The 22,844-nt window shown below is 45.2% G+C and overlaps 1 protein-coding gene across 14 annotated transcripts in view; it reads left to right on the top strand.

The window, feature by feature from the left end:
* Positions 1 to 22,844, top strand: part of FOXN3 (forkhead box N3) — a 446,930-nt gene that overhangs the window by 17,726 nt on the left and 406,360 nt on the right. For 5 of the 14 annotated variants that reach the window (XM_069597298.1, XM_069597310.1, XM_069597309.1 and 2 more), the window contains exon 2: positions 20,416 to 20,505. The exons of the other annotated variants lie outside the window; for them this stretch is intronic. The gene's annotated coding sequence lies outside the window, so the exon portion shown is untranslated. The remainder of the gene's footprint in view (positions 1 to 20,415; positions 20,506 to 22,844) is intronic. 14 annotated transcript variants of the gene reach the window in all.

Below are 22,844 nucleotides of genomic sequence, written 5' to 3'. Positions count from 1 at the left end.
GTTTAACTCATTACTTTGTTGTTAGGCTCAATGTTTTCAACGCTTCACGTTTATTTTTTTGTTGTTGCTATTGGTTTCAGTAGATGAGAATGACGTATGGACCCGAGTTAAATTGTTGGAAGGATGATTTGTTTTCTTCTCATTGAGTAGCTTTCTTTCTCTACTGCGGTGTACTGTGGATGGGAAAATACACGGACATCTTAGTGACTCTAATCTATTATCCACCTGCTCGGATGCAAACACAATGCATCTGGCAAATTACTTTATATACTCGATAAAGCCTGTGTTTTGGAAAAATGCTGGGGTGTTTATACACAAAACATTGTTTTGAATCAAGTCATCTAAGATATGCAGATGAAGAAAAGGAAGTGTAATCTGAATAGCATCATCAAAATTCCAGGAAGGGTCAGGCTGCAAAATACACCGCGTGGTGCTCCTGTAATTAGGTATTGACCATGTTTTAATTCGGTTGAGCAGCTCCGGGGCTTAGCTCTGGCACTGGTCAGAGAGAAAGCTTTCCAGCCCAGAGGAGTTCACTTTAGAAGATGGCTCGGTGGATAATCTCGATCTTTCACAGCCAGGGCAGAGCCAGCCCTTCCCTTGTTCATGTCTCCTTCATGGAGTAGGGCGCAGAGTTTCTGGCCGATGAGAGCAGAGTGCGGAATTGCAGGGGTGGGGGCGTGGTGCGGTGCTCAGCTCTCTGTTTGGAAATTATGTCCATTTTCTTCTCAGCTCTAAGGCTCCTCTTATCTTTTTAGAAAAATTTCTCTGTTCTTTGCAAGAGTTTCCAATACTACTTTTTTGGAGGTACCAGGTCTCAGCCAAGGACATTAATTTATAGAGCCCATGAATGAGCAAGCTGGGAGGAATAGTTAACTCCTCCTATTGATACAATGAGCTCCTGAATGGTATCATCCCACATTGAGCAAGGGCTCATTTGTATCCTTAATATCAAATATTCTGTCAATACAAAGGGAAGGGACAAGACCTCCACATTCTTGATGTGGCCGATGTGAATTTTAAATCGGTGTGTACCTTTTAAGCAGAATACTCCATGTGCTATTATTGGGTGCCCATATACTTTGGTTTGTTTGTGGTGGTCTCGGTTTGTGCCTGCTACCCCAGTGCAATCACTAATGCTGCCTCCTTTCATTTGAAAAGCATCCTGATTGTTCATATGATAAATTATGATCACCTTCTTTATAATGGTAGTCAGTATGTCTAGCAATAGTAGATCAGGCTTGTTTAGACCAACTCTTCTGCTGAGAAAAGCTGCTTAAAAAAGAATCCGTTTTAGAGGTATTGGAGAACCATCAGGGCCCTGAGGAATTTCAGAGCTAAGATCTGGGGGGAGGAAAGTCCCCTCTAAGAGGTGAGCCCAGCTTTTGCATTTTCTTTAAGGCAATGATCTATTCCAAAAGTAGTTGTTGAGACACTGAAAACTTAGAGCTTTCAACAAACTCGTGGGGCTGGGGACATGGTAATTGTCCTCAAGTCCTGCCAAGGAGCAGAAACCCTAGTAAACAACCTCAGCTTTCATTTGGAATCCTGAATCAAGATGAACCAGAAATAGAAAAACTCTCACAGGGACTGAAGCCAAAAATAAAATATTTTCAGATTAGTGTCACTAGCTTAGAAGCCTGCCAGAAGCAAAAGCAAAAATCCTCTCTGGAGGAAGATACATCTTCCAGAGCCTCATGTTCACTAGAGTTTTTCATGTACTATATCTGTCAACCAATGAAAAATAACTGGGTATATGAGAAAATAAGACATAATAAAAAACCAAGAAAAAAATCTGGCAAATGAGATGTACCTACAAGGGATCCAGATAGTGAATTAATCAGATATAAACTCTAAAATAACTATGATTAATATATTCAAAGAATTAAAAGATAAGATTTTAAAATTTGCCAGAGACCTGAAAATTATAAATAAGAACCCAGACATGAAAAATACAGTCACTGATGTTAAATAGACGAGCCTGAAGGGTGATGGAAACGCTGGAAGGCTGGCCTATAGTGACGGCTCTGGTTGTGCAACTGAGCGAGTGCGCTGAAATCACTGAATATACATTTATAACAGGTGCGTTTTTATGGTCGGGAGATGATAAAGCTGTTGAGAAACCGATGGATTCAACAGAATCAATGTAGTTGAAGAGAGAGTTAGTGAACTAGACTATAAGGCAGAAGAAAATACCCAGATGATGCACAGAGAGGCAAAATGATGGGAAGGAACTTGAAAGACTTGTGAAATGTAGGAGAAAGGCCTTCTATGTAAGTAACTAGAGTTTCAGTAGGTGGGGAGACAGACATGGAAAAGGAGGAAAATTGGGAAAGAGACTGGGAATCATCCAGAACCGGTGAGTGACACAGAGCTGCAGGGTTGCGAAGCTCTGGGGCACCAAGCAGGGCCAGTATTAAGAAATTTCACCCAGAGCAACTCAGCACAGTTTCTGAAAATAAAAACAGGGAGAAAAGCTGAAAAGCAGTCAGTGTTGGAGGAGTGGGTATCTCTTGGCTTCAAAGGAGCAACGATACCATCAAATTAACAGAAGTCAGAAGGGAATGGATGATTCAAGTTGCTGAAAGAAAACCACTGTCAATCTTAAATTTTGTAGCTACCTTAAAGGTTCTTCAGAAATGAATAAAAAGCTAAAAATATTTAAGAAAATTATTATGAGCACATCTGTCCTGAAGGAAATACTAAAAAGCATCCTTTGGACAGGAGGAAAATCATCCCAGATCAAAGCTCAGAAATGAAGGAAAGAAAGAAGAACAGCAGAGATAATAATTAGTTAAATATGAATAAATGCCAACCATGCAAAGTAACAATAATTTTGTCTTGTGGAATTTAAAATATATGGAGAATAAATACATATGATCAAAGTAGAACTCAAGTCTGGACAAATTAATGAAATTAAATTGTTCTAAAGCCCTTATATTGTAAAGGAAGTGATAAAAACTAAATATTAGCCATTAATAAGGGATCATGTTTTTTAACTCTGGATAATCTTTAAAAGAATGAGGAAGGAATATATAAATAATAAGCTAAGAAGAGGGGAAAGTAGGATAATAAAGACCACTCAGTTCAACAGAAGGTGGAAAATGGGGGAAAAGGATCCTAGACTAGATTAAGATGAATAAAAACTGGTAGATTTAGCCCCAGATATATCGGCAATTTTATTCAATATAAGCTGAGTAAATAATTAAATGTCAAAGATTATTAGATTGAATTTTTTAAAACCTATATACAGCTCTAAAAATACATTCATTATTTTAAAATATATGGAGGAGTCAAATATAAGAGGAGGTAAAAAGATACGCTATGCAAACACTGGCCAAAAGAGAGACTCTATAGCTCAATTAATGTCAGATAAAGTAGACTCTCTAACAGGTAAGAAGTATTGTCAGAGATGAAGAAAGATGTTTCATGATGGAAAAGATTCAATTTGCCAGGAAAATGAAATGTTTCTAAATCTATGTGCATTTTTAAAATACGCACACACACACAATCATATACACACAGTCACACAAGAAGTAGATATTGATATAGTTAGAAATTTTAACATATCTCTCCTAGTAACTGCGACAATGAGCAGACAGTAAAATTCAGTTAGGATTATAGACAGTTTGAACAAAGTTAATTAACAGACCTGATCTAATTATAAAACAGTGCACTTCACAAACATACAATACTCATTTCTTTCAAGACGCAGACGATATTTGTCGACATTGCTCATAGGCTGAGTCATTTGGCAACTCAGCAAATTTCAAAGGATTGAAGCCATACAGAGTGTGTTTTTAGATGTCAGTGACATTAAACTAGAATCCAACAGTCAAAAAGATAACTGAAATATCCCTGTGTGTTCATAAATTAAGCAATCATGGGTCAAAGAAGAAATGGCAATGAAAATTAAATAGTATTTACAAATGAAAGACAGTGAACTATGAGATACCAAACATGGAGTACAGTTATAGTCATGACTACAGGGATATTTACATCTCAAATATATACATTAGAACAAAAGAGGTTTACAAGTCAATAACCTAAGCATTAATTTCAAGAAATTAGCTAAGAAAAGCAATAAAGCTTTTTAAAAAGGTAGGAATAAGGAAATAATACAAATAGGAGAGGATAGAATGAGATAGAAAACAGACATTCCATATATAGTATCAGCAGACCGAAAGGACTAGTAAAAGCAATGAATCCTGGTGAAATTAATCAAGGAAAACAAGCACAAATAGTTAATATGAGGAACGAAGCAAGGACCATCACTACCTTTAAAAGGTAAGTTCAGAATATGATGAATAACACCGTGGCAAATTCTGAAATGAAAATTTTGGAAGAAATGGACAAACTTTCTAAAAATATCACTTATCAAAACTGACATAAGAAAAATAACCGTGAGTAGCTCTCTCTCTACGCATATGAATATGCAATTAAAAACCTTACCACAAGGACAACTTCAGACCCAGATGGTTTTCCTGTTAAATTCATTAAATCGTTAAGGAAGAAATAACACATATTTTCCACAAACTCTTCCAGGTAATAGAAAAGGAGGAATACTCCCAACTTGTCTTGAGAGGTCAGCAGAATATTGATACTAAAACTTGACATAAATAAGAAAAATTCTGGGCCAGTTTTACTCATGAATATAGATTCAAAAATCCTAAACAAAGTACTAGAAAAGTGAGTCCAGCAGTAACTGACTGTATAATGGTCAAGCTGATTATCTGCAGAACCGTAGGGTGAGGTGATAATTTTGAAATCAGTCAGTGTAACTCAATATATAACAATAAAAAGTCATATGATCGTCTCTATGAATACAGGAGTATGTGTGATGTAATCCAACATTTATTCATGATTCTTTAAAAGACTCAGCAAACTAATGAATAAACGGGGAGAAAATTTTCTCACTCTAAGAAGAATACCTACAAAAAATACTGTGTAAAATTAAAAAGCAGGAAACGTCATGCATAATGGGTGAAATTTCAAAACTTTAAGAAAGAAGACATAAGTCAGTTTTCACTGCTTCTGTTCATCATTGCGTGACGGAGCCTAGCTAATACAATAAGGCACAAAAGAGAAGTGAAGAGGTCAGGGTTGGAAGGCACAAAAGAGAAGTGAAGAGGTCAGGGTTGAAAGGGATAAATGAAGCTGCCATTATTGGACACTGTAACTGTGGATATAGACGGCTCAAAAGGAATTTCAGGTGAATTATTGGATCTAAAAAGTGAATTTACCAAGTTGGCGGGATACAAGATAAATATGGAAAAATAGATTCTATTTCTACTTATTATCAATAAAGAGATGCGCAATGAATTTACATCAGAATAAAAATAATCAGATATCTAGGAATCTAACAGAAGTTATGAGGACCTATCTTGAAAACCATTTGCCATTACTGAGAGAAACTGGTATAAGCAAGTGGAAGGATATGTCATGTTTGTGAAATGGAGGGCTCCGCTTTTTTAAAAAGGTGTCAGTCTCAACCTGACAGTAAAATCTCAATCGAAATCTCAAGAGGGTTTTCATGAAAATTGATGAGCTGATCCTAAAACGTATATGGAAACACACAGGGCCGAGCATAGCCAAGGTACTCTTGAAGAAGAGTGAGAAAAGAGGGCTCGGTCCACCAGGTCCCCAGACTGATTGTTGCTCTGCTGGAGTGACTGAGGGAGCGTGGCCGTGCCGCAGCGTAGATGAAATAGACTCGTGACGAAGAGTCCCAGACAGAACTGTGTTTGCACAGACACTCCATCAATGATTAAAAATCCCATCCCCTTGTTTATTAAACAGTCCTGAGACAATTACATATCAACATAGACACTCGACCCTAAATTTACAACACACGCCAGAATCCATTCCAAGTGAATCCAAGATCTAAGTGTGAAAGACAAAAGAATAAAGTGTCCAGAAGATACTATAGGGTAATGTACTCATGACTTTGGCTAGGAAAGGAATTCTAGCACAGGGTCCGAAAGAGCCAGCCGTAGAAAAGACAGGAAAATTGGGCTGCATTACAATGAAGAGCTTATGCTCATCAAGAGACGCAGTTAGGAGAGAGAGAGTCAAATTAGAGATACTCGCAGCATCTGTGGAAGGACTTCCCTGGTGGCTCAGACGGTAAAGTGTCTGTCTACGATGCGGGAGACCTGGGTTTGATCCCTGGGTCGGGAAGATCCGCTGGAGAAGGAAACAGCAATCCACTCCAGTACTATTGCCTGGAAAATCCCATGGGCAGAGGAGCCTGGTGGGCTACAGCTCCAGTCCATGGGATCTCAAAGAGCTGGACATGACTGAGCGACTTCACTTTCCTTTCCTTTCCTTTCATGGAAAGAATATACAAAGAATTCCTCCAATCAGTAAAAGAAACAGGAAAATAGGTAATAGGCGTGAACAGAAGCTTCACAAAAGATGATAGCCATATGTCCAATAGACGTGTGAAGAAAGTGCTCTAATTTGTAAGTTTCAGGGAAATGTGAATTAAAAACCACATCAGTTCTATCCACTGCCTAAAATTAAAAATGACTTTCAGTGCCAACAAGTGCTGAGGGTTTGGAAACAGAATTCTTATACACTGCTGATGAGACTATAAATTGGTATAACCATTTTGGAAGACTAATTATTATTATCTAATAAAATTGGACAAAGGCATGTTCTGTGAGTCAGCAATTCTAATCTGATGTACAGATTCAAGGGAAAAGTGAATACATATTTACCAAAAATTATGGAGAGAAAAGTTCCTGGCAGCAGTATTCATAATGGAAAGAAACAAAGTGAAAGTCTCAGTCGTATCTGACTCTTTGCAACCCCATAGTCTCCAGGCCGCAATACCGGAGTGGGTAGCCGTTCCCTTCTCCAGGGGATCTTCCTGGCCCAGGGATCGAACCAGGGTCTCCTGTATTGAAGGCAGATTCTTTACCAGCTGAGCCGTGGGGGAAGACCAATACCAAGCCAAAGAGTATTTAGCCCGTTCATAACGGCCCGAAACTGAAAACCAGCCTGTGTCATCGAGTGTAATATACTGTGTGCCTGTGTACACGGGCGTGCGCACACACACACACACACACACACTCTGGCATATTTATATATAAATAAAAAGGATGCACCAGTGAAAGCAAACTATAGCAAGCATCACAGGCTGGATGGGTCTCATTGATGTTAGGGTGTGAAAGAAGTCACACACAAACACACTCAGTCTTGGTGAAACTATAGGCTTTAGGGAGGCTTGGTTAGTTAGCAAAACTATAAAGTGATTTCTATCAAAGTTAACATAATAGATGTAGGGGAGGAGAAGGCTGCTAATTAGGAGGAGAAAGATAAGAGTTTCAGGGGTGCTCGTGAAGTTCTGGTTTTGAGTTGGGTAAGGATCACATGGATGTCTGCTTTGAGTTAAATCATGGAGCTGTACGATTTGTTCTGTAGACTTTTCTCTGTGTATTTTATGTTATAATTCATGACGGAAATGTTTTAAAAATCAGTAATGTATCTTTGGGCTTCCCAGTGGTAAAGAACCCGCTTGCCAACGCAGGAGATGCAAGAGATGGGGGTTCAATCTCTGGGTCGGGAAGGTCCCCTGGAGAAGGAAATGGCAACCCGCTCCAGTATTCTTGCCTGGAGAATCCCCTGGACAGACGAGACTGGGGGGCGGTAGTTCATAGAGTTGCAAAGAGTTGGACCCGACTGAGCGTGCACACTCAGAGTACCCTTCCCATCACCTTCTTGATTTTCAATCAATTTAAAACATTACCCTTTGACTTGGTATTGTGATAATTAAGACCCCTTCCCTGCTTTTGAATTCACGCTGTTTGTATTATTACCTAAACACTCCACGCATCAGTGAGACCATGATATACCATGGCTACAGATCCATTTCTAGTGCAGCTTTTCGTCCTTTCCCTACTAATGGACGTTGCTTCTTTTTGATTGTGGACGTGCTTGGAGATACACACTCTCCTCCCTCCTTCTTCCTTTGTCTCTAGTTCTGCTTATCCTTCTAATAGCACTTCTCGGTCCCGTTTTGCTCCTGGTCGAGCGTGTCGGATCTGGTGGTCGTTTCTGGTGTTATCTGCTCTGATTGCTCTGGAGCCTGTTCTGGAACAGCTTTTGTGCAGGGATTTCTTTCTCATCTGTGTTCTGTATCGTTCCTACCTCCTGGATCCCATGTCTTTTCCTTTTTGGTTTGCTGCTTTTGTCGGAGCGTATCTGCTAATCAGTTCAGTTCAGTTCAGTCGCTCAGTCGTGTCCAACTCTTTGCGACCCTATGAATTGCAGCACGCCAGGCCTCCCTGTCCATCACCATCTCCCGGAGATCACTCAGACTCGCGTCCATCGAGTCCGTGATGCCATCCAGACATCTCATCCTCGGTCCTCCCCTTCTCCTCCTGCCCCCAATCCCTCCCAGCATCAGAGTCTTTTCCAATGAGTCAACTCTTCGCCTGAGGTGGCCAAAAAACAAACCTGGGAGATACATTTTCAGAGAACTTAATCTTGAGAAATGTCTTTATCCTCTTAGTCAGCAGTTTGGGTACATATATGATTCTAGATTGAAAGTTATCTTCCCTCCACGTTATGAAGGTAACACTGGGTTGACTTCCAGCTTCTGTTGTTGAGAAGTCATGTGCCATTTAGATTGCTCATCTTTTCCATGTAAACACAGTTTTTTTCTTTCTGGAAGCTTTTAGAATTTTGTTGTGTCTTTCTGAAACCTTTCAGCTGAAAGACGTATGCTCCTGTTTTAGGGAAGGTGTGGGTTTGTATCTGTTTGTTTATGTGTTGTTTTCAGTCATTTTCTTCTCACCATTTTCTTTGAACACTTAGAAACTCTAATAGTTGAACTTTGGACTGATTTTTTTAAATTTTCTTAATTTTTTTCCCTTTTGTCTTGATCATCTCTTTGTCTTATTGCCTTACTTTCTGGATGATTTCACCCTCCTCATTTCCAAATCATCTGTTGAATTCTTAAGTTTTGTCCGTCATATTTCTAATTGCCAAGAACTTTATGTTTTCCCTTGCTTCTTCTCGCAACATCCTGCTCTTTTCTTTAGAAAAAAGGAAGCAGGCAGTGCCTCCTCCTATCTTGCATCATACGTTAATTAGGGTTTTCGCTATTTCCTTCTGTTCCCTGCATTCTCTCCATTTCCTCAGACGTTCTTGCTTTTCCTGGTTGCTTAGAGCTTCCCTGGGGGCTCAGATGGTAAAGAATCCACCTGCAATGCAGGAGACCTGCACTGGGAAGATACCCTGGAGGAGGGCATGACGACCCACTCCAATATTCTTGCCTGGAGCATCCCCATGAACAGAGGAGCCTGGCGGGCTACGGTCCGTGGGGTTGCAGAGTCGGACACGACTGAGCGGCTACGCACCCGGTGTCTTACAGCACCGGTTTTCCTCGGACGCCCTTTCATAGTGAAACGTGAAGTTCTGGAGAGTTTATTGGAAGCTGTGTGCTGGAGGGGGCTTCCTGTGGATGGCTGGCCGGGAACCCAGATGTTTTTCGATTTTAGCATCTCTCCGGAGCTTTCCTTCTGGGGCCATTGCTTTTCTTCAGAGAAGGGTCTGTATGAGGGGTGAGCCTGGGTGCTGGCATTCTGATAGCCAGCTGGGCAAAGGGAAGCCGGCTCTCGACGTCCATTTCGCCTTCTGTTTTTAGTCTGGCGTCTCACCCCTGAGCTCTTCCTTGCAGTTTATCCAGCGTTAATCCTGACTTGTGTGGTACAGAGGGAGGAGGAGTCGCCTGGGTATGCCCAGGAAACGCCGAGAACATGAAGGTCTAATGTTCCACTGCAGAGTCTGTAGCTCACCTCCACACCTCACTCCCACTGTGCTCTGTGTTTGATGCCCCAGAGCCTCAGCGGCATTCTGTGAAGCTAACCCTTTGGCATCTGATCAGTCTCCCCTCTGGGGGAACCTGTCTCAGCTTTCTTCACTGTGCCTGAATTCAGCCGCCACGCCTGTCTTCTAGACACTGCTCGACAGCTCTCACCTCCTCTCTCATTCCTTTTGTCCTTGTGGGTTAGCTTACCTCTTTGAGGACAGAGCTCAGGACTGTACATCTTTAGTTTTCTTCAGGCGCATTGACTGGCTGACTTGGTGCCCACCTCCCTAATCACGGCAGCACTCGCTGTCGTGCTTTCTTGACCCTTTCTCTCATGCCCTCTCTGGTTTCTCCTTCACAGGTGGGCGGGAGCAAAGGCTGCCGCCTACTTGGGTGCTCCATCCAGCTCTTGCTGGGCTCCTCTTTCTGTAGCTTGGGTGCCCAGCAGACCTGGACCTTTCTCGGCGTTAGCCCATCGCAAGGGCCCAGCGCTTCCGCCTCTTCCCAAGCTGCCTTGCTTCCAGGTTGTCCGGAAAGGATGAGTAGGGAAGGGAAGGAAGATAGCTCTGAGGTCTCTGAAGGGGCCGAGTTTCTCTTCTTCTCCTAGGCTAGGTAGAAACGGAATGCCCTTCAAATAGCCCTTGGAGGTTTTGTGGTATGAATTCAGCTACACAGCCCTTCTCAGGATGGGTTTATTGTTGAAATAAAAAGTCTCTGGGAATATGCACACCCCACTCCATCCTCAGGGCAGATTTTGAGATGCTGCCTCTTGACTGCTGTTGCTAGGTGATTTGAGGGTGGCTAACTCCCAGTCCTGGGCTTGTGTTCCCAGCATCTCTGACTGATGCTGCCTGGCGCTGTGCAACTCTTCTGCTGTAGACCTCAGCTCGGCGGCCTTCTCTCCCTCCTCCTCCTGCCATGTGGCGTGAAATAGGCCACACGGCCACAGGGTTCTTGAATTATAAGGAGCGCTGAGACCATGCCCGGTGGTCTGTAGAGCCCTTCTCCCTCTTCCTCCTTAGGAACTGGAAAATTGTTTAAGCACGGTCAGTTTCTTTGCCACCCTTGAGATTTTTTTTTTTTTAATGAGACTCCTTTGACTTTCGTGAGTAATTTGATTTTATAGAAATTAATAAAAGTTCTGGCGAGAGTATTGTGTTTTGAATGGCCCATATCTATAGGTAAACTTGAAATGCTTCAGTAAATCTGGTTTCACGGTGATCTGGAGGGAAGAGTGCCTCTCTTCTACAGATGATAAGAACACATCATCTTGTACAAAGACAGATATGGTTTTAATCTCATGATCTGGAAGTGTCTGTAGTAGGCAGTCAGCTCTGTTATTTATTGATGGGGAAAAAATGGTTGCAGTTCACATATCCCTTAAACATTGTTGTGTGTGTTTGTTCCTGGCGGTGCTGGGTCTTCCTGGCCATGAGCAGATGCGCCTTCGCCGCTGGGAGCAGGGGCCGCTCTTGTTGGGCGCAGGCTGCTCATCGTGGCGGCTGCTCCGCAGCAGAGCACGGGCTCTGGGGTGCTCAGGCGGCAGTATTTCTGTCTTGCATGCTCTAGAGTGTGGGTTCAGTAACCGTGGTGCTTAGCTGCCCCACGGCATCTTCCTGGACCGGGGATCGAACCTCTCTCCCCTGCATTGGCAGGCGGATTCTTAACCACTGGACCACCAGGGATGTCCCTCAAATATTCTTGAGTGATTTAATTTTTTGGTAGGCACTTCCCAAGTGTAAAGTAGTTTATGTGAAAGAAGTGAAAGTGGAGTGTTAGTCACTCGGTCGTGTCTGACTCTTTGCGACCCCGTGGACTGTATAGTCCACCAGGCTGCTCAGTCCATGGAATTCTCCAGGCAAAGATACTGGAGTGGGTTTCCATTCCCTTCTCCAGGGGGTCTTCCCGACCCAGGGACTGAACCCAGATCTCCCACGTTGCAGGCAGACTCTTTACCAACTGGACCACCAGGGAGGTCCTAAAATAGTTCATAGTTAATAATATCTTACAACAGGTGTCTTAATTTGTGACGTATGTTTTGCTGTTAGTTAATCTTGAAGGGTATATCAAGAAGTTGCCCAGTTGGAAGATAAACGTGGTATATCCTTTCAGAGATGTGTAGTTGATTATGTTTTACCGAATTCCAGGCCTAAAGTATTTCAGTCACACACACACACACACACACACACACACACACTCACACTAGTTCCATTTTCTGGAGATCCTTGACTAATATACATAGTGGTCTCTGGATACGCAAGCACAGGAGCAGACAGTTGCTCTGCTTGTGCCTGGGAACAGCCCAAATGGTCCACAGGTGAATTGGAAAACAAACGATGGAGCATCCGTACAACGCGACACTGTTCAGAAACACAAACGAGTGGAGTATCAGACATGCAGCAGCATGGGTGCACCTCAGAATAATCTGCCGAGTGGAAGAGAAAGAGTGTATTGGGGGAGAGCGGTGTTGCACAAGCACGTATGGGCACAAAGGACTGTACGGATTGAGGCTGGCAAGGGGGACCTCGCGGAGTCGCTCACTCCCTTCTCTTGCCTGAAGCCCTCCAGTAGGATGAGACTGGCTCCCCTCGTATAGGGAAGGTGGTGCCCGTGTTTGGCAGTGTTTTGTGCTCTGTAACTCTTGGCTATGCACATACGATTGCTCAGTGTAACAGAGCGCTGAACAGTGGGCTCTGTTCACAGAACACCTTTCAGTTAAAGCTTCTCAGCATGATAACCGTCTTAAAAAACAATCACCTGAGAATTGGCAAAAAAAACTCTCTATACTCAGGAAGGAAACAGATTTTCCTTCATATAAACATGAAGGAAACATGTCTTCTAACACTTCTATGATAAACTCGTTTCGTTCACCCATTTTATAGATGGCAAAGTTGTGGCAGAAGAGAAATTCAGAGTCTAATAGAGGTTCTTAGGAAGCTTATTTCTGGAAAATCTTGGGAACAGAGTTTCTCTTGAGTGAATTTTCCAGACTCTTCTAGAAATACTAATCTGATATCTGGAAAGACGGGCATTGGCGTCCAATAGATTTAGATTCAGATTCTGACTGCCTGTGATTACCTGAAAGACTTTGGACATGTACCCCTGGAGACCTCAATTTTCTCTTCAAAATAGGAATGAAAGTGAAAGTGAAAGTCGCTCAGCCGTGTCTGACTCTTTGCAACCCCAGGGACTGCACAGTCCATGGAATTCTCCAGGCCAGAATCCTGGAGCGGGTAGCCGTTCTCTTCTCCAGGGGATCTTCCCAACCCAGGGATCGAACCCAGGTCTCCCGCATTGCAGATGGGAGATTCAGAATAGGAATACTCTTATCTCAAACGTTAGGGGAAAATCCAGGGGAATGTATTTATTCACTTATGTGCTTATTGACCAAATATTATTGGATATTTCCTCTGTACTCTGAGCGCCGAAGAATTGATGCTTTTGGATTGTGGTGCTGGAGAAAACTCTTGAGAGTTCTTTGGACAGTAAGGAGATCACACAGTCAGTTCTAAAGGAAATCAACCCCGAATATTCATTGGAAGGACTGATGCTGAAGCTGAAGCTCCAGTACTTTGGCCACCTGATGCGAAGAGCTGACTCATTTGAAAAGACCCTGATGCTGGGAAAGATTGAAGATGGGAGGAGAGGGGTGGGCGGCAGAGGATGAGATGGTTGGATGGCATCATTGACTCAATGGACATGAGTTTGAACAAACTCTGGGAGATAGTAATGGACAGGAAAGCCTGGTGTGCTGTACTCCACGGGGTTGCAAGGACTTGGACACTTCTTTCCCACTGATCAACAACTCTGTAGCAGTGAGGACGGTCAGTGTTTCTGCTGTCATGGGGCTGACATTTGATTGAAGGGATAAGGAAGCACTAAGAAGCTAAACAAATAAATATGTAAGATACTGTCAGGCATGAAATAACCATACAGGGTAAAGATCGGTAAAAAACGATGGTGGTGCCACTTTGATAAGGGTGGCTGGAGAAGAAGTCTTTAGTTATAGAGTGTTGGCCAAAGGGCACAGTGCGTGCAAAGGTCCTGAGGTGGGAAACAGCTTGCGCATCTGAGGCACAGCTGATGCCCCTGCATTGAGAACATAGAGTCTTAGCCCCCGGACTGCCAGAGCAGGCATGCTTTTTGAGACTGATTTATCTGTGGCTGCGCCGGAGCCTCGTGGCGCGGGCTCTCTGGCGGCGCAAGTAGGAGCTGCTCTTCCTCGGGGTCTGTTGGCTCCCCTGTGGCGGCTCGTCTTGTGGCTCACGGGTTCTTGGCGTGCAGGCTCCAGCAGTCGCAGCCTGCGCGCCCTCCAGCTCACCCTCCGTAGTTGTGGCGCCCCGTTCCTCCACCGCGTGTGGAAGCTTCCTGGACCAGGGATCGAGCGTGTGTCCCAGAGAAGTCCCTGATTTATTTTTTTGGAAGAATATTCTGCCTACAGCGTGGAGGATGGCCTTACGGAGAGGCCGCTTGAGAGGTATGGCCATGTCTGGGAGAGAAGGGGTTTCAGTCACAGTGCTAAGTTGGAACAGTGAGAGTAAAGAGATTCAGGACATGTTTTGGAAGCAGAGCTCGTGGATCGGGAGTGGGGAGAGGGGAAAGGAGCAGTGGAGGATTATTGAGGAGTTTGGAATGCAGTGTCATTTCGTGAGATTGGAAAGACCTGAGGGAGGGGAGTGGAGCTCTGGAATTTACGGCCTAAGTTTGAGGTGCCTGCGGGCATGTCAAGAAGGCAGTGGGCATTGATGTCTGGAACTTGGGGGGCAGGGTCATTGGCACGTGGCTGGTGTCCACAGCTACAAGATTGGGTGAGAGCGTCCAGAGAGGGGGTGCAGAAAAAAGGGTCCAGAGCAGAGCCTTGAGCACTAAATTTAGCCATCCGACCAAGGAGACATGCACTTGCAGGAGTAGCTGAGAACAAGCTTTCATTGACGTCGGAGAAGAACTGGGCTGTGGTGTCACAGAAGCAAGAGAAGAGTCGGATTGAACAGCCAGCGCCGGACACGCTCGGTGAGAGTTAAGCTTCCCCTTAATGGAAATAGTAGCATTCCTTTATTTTAGGTCCTTCAAAGGATATAATGTTACCTTTCATCCCAGCATAAATTCAATTTGCAGTGACATTTTTCACCTCTTTCATATGTCTTTCAAGGCTGAAATATGGAGCCCCAAGGAGCCGTGGGTTGGTTACCCCTCTTCGAAAGCGTACATTTACCAGCTTGCAAACCCACCAAGCAAAGATTTCTTTTTCCGCCTTAAGTTCACATGATTTAATTTGCCTGAGTAACCCGCTGTCATAGGTTTTCAGAGAGTCCTGACATCTAGCAGAGTAATTAATGCTTTAGGCTTTTAGGAACTGTTTCAGGATTTTATTAATCACCGTTGTGATTGCACATATGAATTATGAGGGAGTTATTTTGGTACTTGGATTTCCCCCTCAGAAAAATTTCCATATTTGTTCATTATGAACTGATAGCCCGGAGAAGAAGAATAAAAATGGAGAATATTTGCTGGGTCCTATGCCCACTTTTCAAATTATCCAGAATCAGGATGGCTTCACCGTACACCGACGGAGTGTGAGTTGTTTGAAGTTGGGAGTCAAGCGGTTTCTCTTTGCCTCACCGTAAATTAATTAGAGGTTCTCTGTGACTCTCCCAAATATATGGATTTTGTGAACTGTTTAAAGAAGCATGCAATCAGGAGGAATTTGTGTCTTATGTGTGATTCTGCTGTGATTCCCATCATTGGAGGAATCGCTCTTAGAACTATAATGACTAGTGTGTTATTCTTTGAGGGGGAGGTCTTCCAGGAGAAGAAGGGTATCCTGGTAACCGGGAAGAAACAGGAACCTATCCTTCTGATTTCTTTTTCATTTTATGTACAGAAAACATTATGGAATTTCACAATTATGGGATAGTGTTTGAGATCAGTGTATGAAAGAGAAATGTGATTGGGGGGGTGGTGTTTGTCTAGTCCCTAGGATTCAGTCTGCAGTGTGAAAACCAAAACACAATCACTGTTTTCTTTGAAACCCTTCCCCCTAAGGCATCTGCTCAGGTTTTTGCAGGTTCTCTGCATAAATGTTCGTGTGGCCGCCTTTGGGTCCTGCTGACCATTTTCCTTAGGCTTGGGGGTAAATGTGAGTTTCCCTTGTGTTTAGAGGAAATTTTACTCCATGCATTTTACTCTGGCAAGAGAAGCCTTGCTGCTTTACTGGGAACGGGGCTCTTTTCAATGATTAGAGTGATTTTCTGTGATTCTGCCATACTTGAGGAAGATGGTTGAGATGACAAATAAAAGACAAAGTGGTTATATCTGTGTGGGGACGGAGGCAGCCGCTCTCAGAATCCAGTGCTTTGACTATTGAGTGAAAATACCTGTTATTGCTCTAACTGCCACTTTTACTCTTCCTAAGTGGCCGGTGGGGATGCGAGGTGGGAGAAGGAGCTGGGTGAGGCAGGAGGAAGGCCATTGGCAAAGTCAACAGCGGAAGCATTCAGGCAGGGCAGCAGACGTCTGACCTGGATTCTGTACAGATAAGGCGAGGATTCGATATGGGCAGCTGGGCCACCCTGCTCTTTCTCCAGTAGCTTGCTGTGACAGACTAATCTTAGGGTATTTTCATCTTAATTTACTCGCATCCTGCTTTTTGTAGGTAACAGCATTTCTGCCAAAGGTGATAAATTGGCTAAAGCTCACCATTAAGATTCTTTCCTCATATGAGTGTTATATAATTATATATACATTCGGGCTCAAAGGTCCCCGTCTAACAAATTCCCTGCACAGAAGTACCATTTGAGGGCCCATTCTCTCATTAATTTTATTTGACATTTATGTCAACATTACATTCCTAGCCTAAAAGGAGAAATGACATGCTTACACAGGGGTGTGTTAGAAAGTGGAGTATTTAGTTTGGCAGTGCAAAGCAGTCAGCTAAGTCTGCGAAAGCAAAATGTTCTAAATTAGTTAATACAAAGCGGTCTAAATGCACTCAATTGAAGTTGTTCCACAAAGCACCAAGTGCCCGCTCACGTGGCTGTTCTGATACTTAACGTTTTCCCTCTCGGGGTTCCCGGAATTTCCTGACATGGTGTCTCTGGCAGATTACTAAGGGGTCATCAGAGGGGAAAGAAATCGGGGCTGAAGATAAATCGCTATGGTGTCAGGAGTGGAAGGTGCAACAAAGACGTGACTCTCCTCCCACCTGCACTGACTCTAGTGAGGATTACCAGCAGAGCACAGTGCATGGCGCCCCAGTTCTGCCGAGTGAAGAGTGTCACGGACAGCGCCACTGAGGCGGGAGGGCCGTGGGGAGCCCCCTCCCGACATCGAGAGTTGCTGTTACTTCTCGGACCACATGGCTGTGGCATCGCTTAGCGCTTCCAAAAGTAGACAGAAGCGTGATCTGGGGTTGTTAACCCTAAACAAGAGAGGATTGTTAGAGAACACGTCTGACTTCTGGTCCGCTGGGTTGAATTTCGAATCCCTGGAGGCGTCGAGGGAGAGAAGTCAGAGAGAGGCATGGAGCTAGCTGTGAGCAGTGTCCAAGGGCCCGAGCGTGGCGGTTCCCTTCTGTTCCGGAATGCTGACTCTGACATCCTTTGTGGTTTGTTGCTCTCGAGCTGGGTTTTGTGCGCTCCTGTAACGGTGAACTGTAGACTTGGGCTTTTGTCTTGCAGAGAATTCACCAGCAGCAGAGAGAACTGTAAGTGGAGGTTGAATTTGAATCTGTAATGTGAGTGGGGAGTGGGCAGATGTCTAACCCCCTCACTCTTTTTCACGCCAACTTTCACCCCTGCCCCTCATGTTTCCCCTAGCCCTGCCAGCCTGTTGACTCACCCCAAATAAACATCGCAGCCCCCCTACTTCTGTCTTTAGGATGAATCTGGAGTGTCGGGGTGGACGGCCCGCAGACCTGTGAACCTGTCCGGATGACCGCGGCCCTCAAGGTCATCACCTTGAGTGATTGTAACTGTGACCGTCCGGAGTCAGTATCTCTTGGGGTCCCCTTGGCGGTCTGGCCCCTTCATGTCTCTGAACGGTAGGGACTTTATCAAGGACGGAGAGGAGGAGGATAGTAGCAGCTTGTGAAGGGGAAACTGAGTCTGGGGTGACCTCCTCACTGTCAGTTTGGACACCGGTGTTCTCAGCACCTCCTGCTGGCTTTGAGGACTTTGTGACTGTCTCACCTGCTCTTGTCTGCTTAAGTGCCGGCTCGTCTGGCTAGGCTGTTAGGGTGCAGGGCAAGTTTTTGTGCTGGTGCTTGGGGTCTATGTTTTGTTTCGGAGTTCTGGGATACCCTGCTAACTCCCTTAAAGGCGCTGCGCACAGAACTGAGCACTGCACAGTGACCTGGCTGTCAAGGCAGCTCTGGATCTCATGGGGAAGAGATGCTGCGAGCCGGAAGGGCCTGGAGGTCTGGGCTGCCTTTGCACATGTGGATGAACCCAAAGAGTTAAGAGCCAGGTCCAGGGACGGTTGCCCGCTCTGTCCTCCTTGTCTGTCGGATGGTCAGAGCAACTTCCTACTGCAAAGCCGAGGCCGTGGGATGGGAGTTGGTGGGAAAACCGTTGCTGAGAGCGGCGACAGTTATGCTCCAGCACCTTCAGACAGAGAGGCCCCTCAAGACTGTGCTGTCAGGTCCTGAGGCTGTTAGCTGTAGGTGGCGGAGTTGGGCCTGGCGCCTGGTGCCCACGAGTCCTTGGTCCAACTGTCCCTCAGGGCTTTCTGGGGGTAAGACAAGGGGAAGCTCTCTCTCTTTCTGCCCTCCCGCCTGCTCTCTCCCAGGCCATCATCGACTCCACAAAGACCTAAAACCTTGTTAGAGAAGAGTGTTCACCGTGGGAGGACTCTGTGCTTGTCGAGCCCCTGCCTCCACTCTAAACTCAGTTAATGAACTCCCGTTCCCTTAGAAAGCAGCCGTCTCCCTGGACCTCTTGCTGCTGATGCCGGTGGCCCTTAGCTGTCTGTGTCTGTTCAGGCTGCTAGAACAAAACGCCACAGGCTGGGTGGCTTATAAACAGCAAACATTTGTATTTCTCCCAGTCTGGAGCTGAAAATCTGGGATCAGGGTGTCCGTGTGGTTGGAGGAGAGCCCTCTTCTACTTACAGACTTGTCTTCATAGCCTTCCACAGCAGAAGGGGCTTAAGAGCTCTCTGGGCCCTCCTTTCTAAGGGCGCTAATCCCATTCACGAGGGCTCTGCCTTCATGACCCAATTGCCTCCCCCAGGCCCCGCCTCCTAACACCGTCACATTGGGTGTTAGGGTTCAAACATGTGAATTGTGGGGGGACACAAACATTCCAACCATCACAAGGGGTGCCACCTTGCAGCCAGGGAGTGGCAAGGGTCTGCCGTGGAGAGGACTGAAGGATGGGGGGCTGCAGGAAAAGTGGCTGAGATCAACTGGAGTTGTAGGCAGTGACCGAGGAGGTAATTCCCTTGACCTCCTGTCCTCTTAAAAAATGTCCCCTGTTGGCTGAGTCATGTTGATGTTTGGCAGAAATCAACACAATTCTGTAAAGCAATTATCCTAAATTAAAAAAAAAAAAAAAGTCCCCTCTTCTGACTTCCCTGGTGGCCCAGTGGTTAAGAGTTCTCCTGCCTGTGCAGGGGACACAGGATCAATCCCTGGTCCGGGAAGATCCCACGTGCCACAGAGCAGCTCAGCCTGGGCACCACAGCTGCTGAGCTTGCGTGGCACAGCTCCTGCAGCCTGTGAGACTAGAGCCCGTGCTCTGCAGCAGGAGAGGCTCCTACAGTGAGCCACCCCGGCTTCGCGGCTAGAGAGGAGCCCCCACTCGCTGCACCCGGAGGAAGCCCCCGCTCAGTGGCGAGGAGCCCGCGCTGTGCAACAGAGGCCCAGCGCAGCCGCACGCCAGCTAAATTTTAGAAGCCTCCCCTTAGCCACTGAGGGCCTTGCTTTGCACAGATTCCGCCTCCTCCCGTGGTCTTCAGGCCTGGCCTGAGAGCCGTGTCTGGGGGCCCCTATGTCCTGTCCCCCAGAGCTTGTCTACGAGCATCTGGCTCATTGCTTGGCTGGGAGTGGGAGCTCCACTGACGTCCGTGCTGTGTGCAGCAGGGCCCGCAGGCAGGCTTTCCTCCCCATGCAGTTTAGAGATTGCTAGTGGACTAACTCCGCGGATGGAGGGTCCATTCCCTTTCTTGACAGAATATTTGGAAAAGCAAGCAGTGCCCCTGGTCTTCTCTAAACGCCACCTCATTGGCATTTGGCTTCTTGTAATATATTTTTAATATACTATATATGCCGTATCAGAGTAAATCAGTAGGTATGTTTTGAAATTAAATATTTGCCAAGGGCTAGGTTCTCCCGATGTTAAATTATTGATAACAAACTTCACAGACGCTGCATGAGACTTGATGATATATGAGTTTTGAGTGACCTGCCATTTATTAGACTTTATCTGCCCATGAAATCCATTTCCAATTCAGACCGTATCTACTGCAGGATTGCTTGCCAGAAATCTATTCCCAGGTTTCTCCTTATTTCAGTGAAATATCTCTGGCTCAGCACCTTTCCCAAGGTGGCTGATCTAATCAGGGCCCAATCACTTATCGCTTCTCATTTCCTTCGGCAGGTCTGTCCAACTGGGAAGTGCATCTCGGGGGCTCTTGGGAGCAGTGGTCGACCTCCCCCGCTTTGCCCTTTCTCCCCCGCTTAGAGGAAGGTGAGCTCCCTGAACCGCAGCCCCGCTCTGGGGTCCGTGAACAGAAAGAAGACCACTTGTGTGGTCAGGAAAACGGGGGTGGCCTCGCTGTCTTCCCTGGTGTCAGGGGCCGTTGGGGGCCTCCCTGTACTCGGCAGTGCTCAGTGAGCCCGAGCAATTGGAGCCCATTTGCTGGCACAGCCGGCCGCTGGCCCCCCGACTTCTGCTCCCCCTCCTCGCTGACTTCCGTGTGGACAGGTGTGTGCTTCTGGCCACTGCAAGGTCCAGCTGGCAGGGGGGCTCCAACTTGTCATCGCAGAAATAAAATTCGTCACTTCTGTGTCCCCCACCTCTGTTCTTTCATGTTTAACCAGCATTCGGAATGTTTATACACACATCAGGGGCCCTGTTTCTCTTTCTTAATTAATTCAGAAAAGGAGCAGAAAAGAGAAAGGGGCAGATCGGGCTGAGAGCGGCTTCTTTGCTTTTCTTAGAAAAGGCAGTTGAATGAATATGGGCGTCTGGAAATTTGAGAAATTGCTTGGGGCCTCTCAGTGCCATGGTGATTCGTGGGCTAGTCCCGGACTGATCAGAGTTTACGGACAGGTCTAAACTGACCGAATCCGATGGCAAACTTTCCTGCTCGTAAACGAATGGACAGTGGTACTCCATTTTCCCATACTCAAGGGAGGATAAAAATTTCCACATATATTAACTTTTTAATTATTTGAAATGTATTCTTTTTAGCCCTACTTCTGAAATCCTTTTCTCTGAGGACATTGAACCCAATTTAACCTTTGTCGTGATGATTCGCAGTCATCTTTCTAAACATCTAGAACTGTGTACTTTAGCGATTCCAGAATCTTAACAACCTCAAGGGTGTAGTGTTTTAATTAAATGAGCATTTCCTCTGTTCATTGTTATCAAAAAGGCTAAAATAATAGACATGGGATAATGGAAAGAGTTTTAAACATGGTATCAAAACACTGGCTCTAATTTAAGTTTAATTATTAGTTAGCTGTTTGACTTTTAGAGAGTCGCTCAACCTCTCTGAGAATATACTTCTTCCTCTGTAAAAATAGGATGTTGGACTGTAACATTCCCAAGACCGTTCAGATTTCTAAACTTTTGTAATTTTATGGTGGAGGACCATGATATTCTCTAACGCCAGTTGTCCTAAAGGGCTGCTGAGGTTGGGATTATTTGTTTCTTTAAGATATAGTCCAAGACTGCTAAGATTTTTCTAGCTATTGTGTTGGCTTTGAAACTTTCTTCTATTCCATGGTTTGCAAACTGTAGCCTCTGGGCCAAATTTGACCTGCCACCTGTTTCTGTAAATAAAATTTTATTGGAACTCAGCCACGCTCCTTCGTTTACACATTGGTCTGTGGCTTATTTTGAGCTACACTGGTGAAGTTGAGTCGTCACAACAGAGAACGTATGATCCACGATGCCTAAAATATTTACTCTCTGATCTTCATAGGAAAAGTTTGTCAACCTCTGCTTGGTTCCTTTTTTTTTTTTTTTTTTTAATAAGGCTGTCACTTTTCACTGTAATCACTTTTTCTCCTTCCAGGAATCCGTTTTAATTTACCATATCTACCTGGCTAGAGGTTAAGAAACCAGACAATACAACTGATTAGAATTGTGTTCAAAGTAAGAGTTAATCGGTTCTGGACAAAAGTTCAAGGGCGCCGAGTGGATGAGCTTTTTAGCCACTGAGAGGTCCTTCTTTCTCATTTAAATGTCTGGGTCGTTGTGGAGAGCTGGTGGGCTGCAGTCCCTGGGGTCACAAAGGGCCGAGTCTTTGTGAGTTGACATGACTTAGCAACTGAACACACCACACAATCCAGGTAGCTGAAGTCTTTCCACAATTAGAAATTTCTAGAAACAGTTGCTTTCAGGTTGCTGATTGTGATGACGGATTGGCCGTAACGTCTGCTTCGTCCGAGTACGTATCTCTTCGCATGTATGACATCTATCACGGTGAGGCTCAGTACCAGAGTCGTGAACTGAACTTGAGATCGAAAGATCCGGTTCTAGACCCTCCTCAGCCATCCCGTGCCTGTACGATCTTGGGCCGTCAGTCCCTTTGCAAGCCTGTTTCTTCGTCTGTAAAATGGGAACGGCATTCACTACGATACATCGTAGGACGTGCTGCAGGGGCTCTGTGTTTAGCTCCTCCCTCAGCTGTGCTTTGCATCACTTGGGTGGAGCAGGTGTGAAACCTAGACCAAATTATAGGACGTGAAATGGGCCGCAGCCATGGTGGGCAAGATCACTATGCCTTAAAAATTACCTTGTGACTCCAAGTGTTTCCCCTTGTTCTCACGCCCTGGTGAGTAATCCTTGCCAGAGTG

The sequence above is a fragment of the Ovis canadensis genome, chromosome 7 (genome assembly GCF_042477335.2).
Source record: "Ovis canadensis isolate MfBH-ARS-UI-01 breed Bighorn chromosome 7, ARS-UI_OviCan_v2, whole genome shotgun sequence".
In the NCBI taxonomy this organism is placed as follows: Eukaryota; Metazoa; Chordata; class Mammalia; order Artiodactyla; family Bovidae; genus Ovis; species Ovis canadensis.
This window is presented reverse-complemented; position numbering and strand designations above follow the sequence as displayed.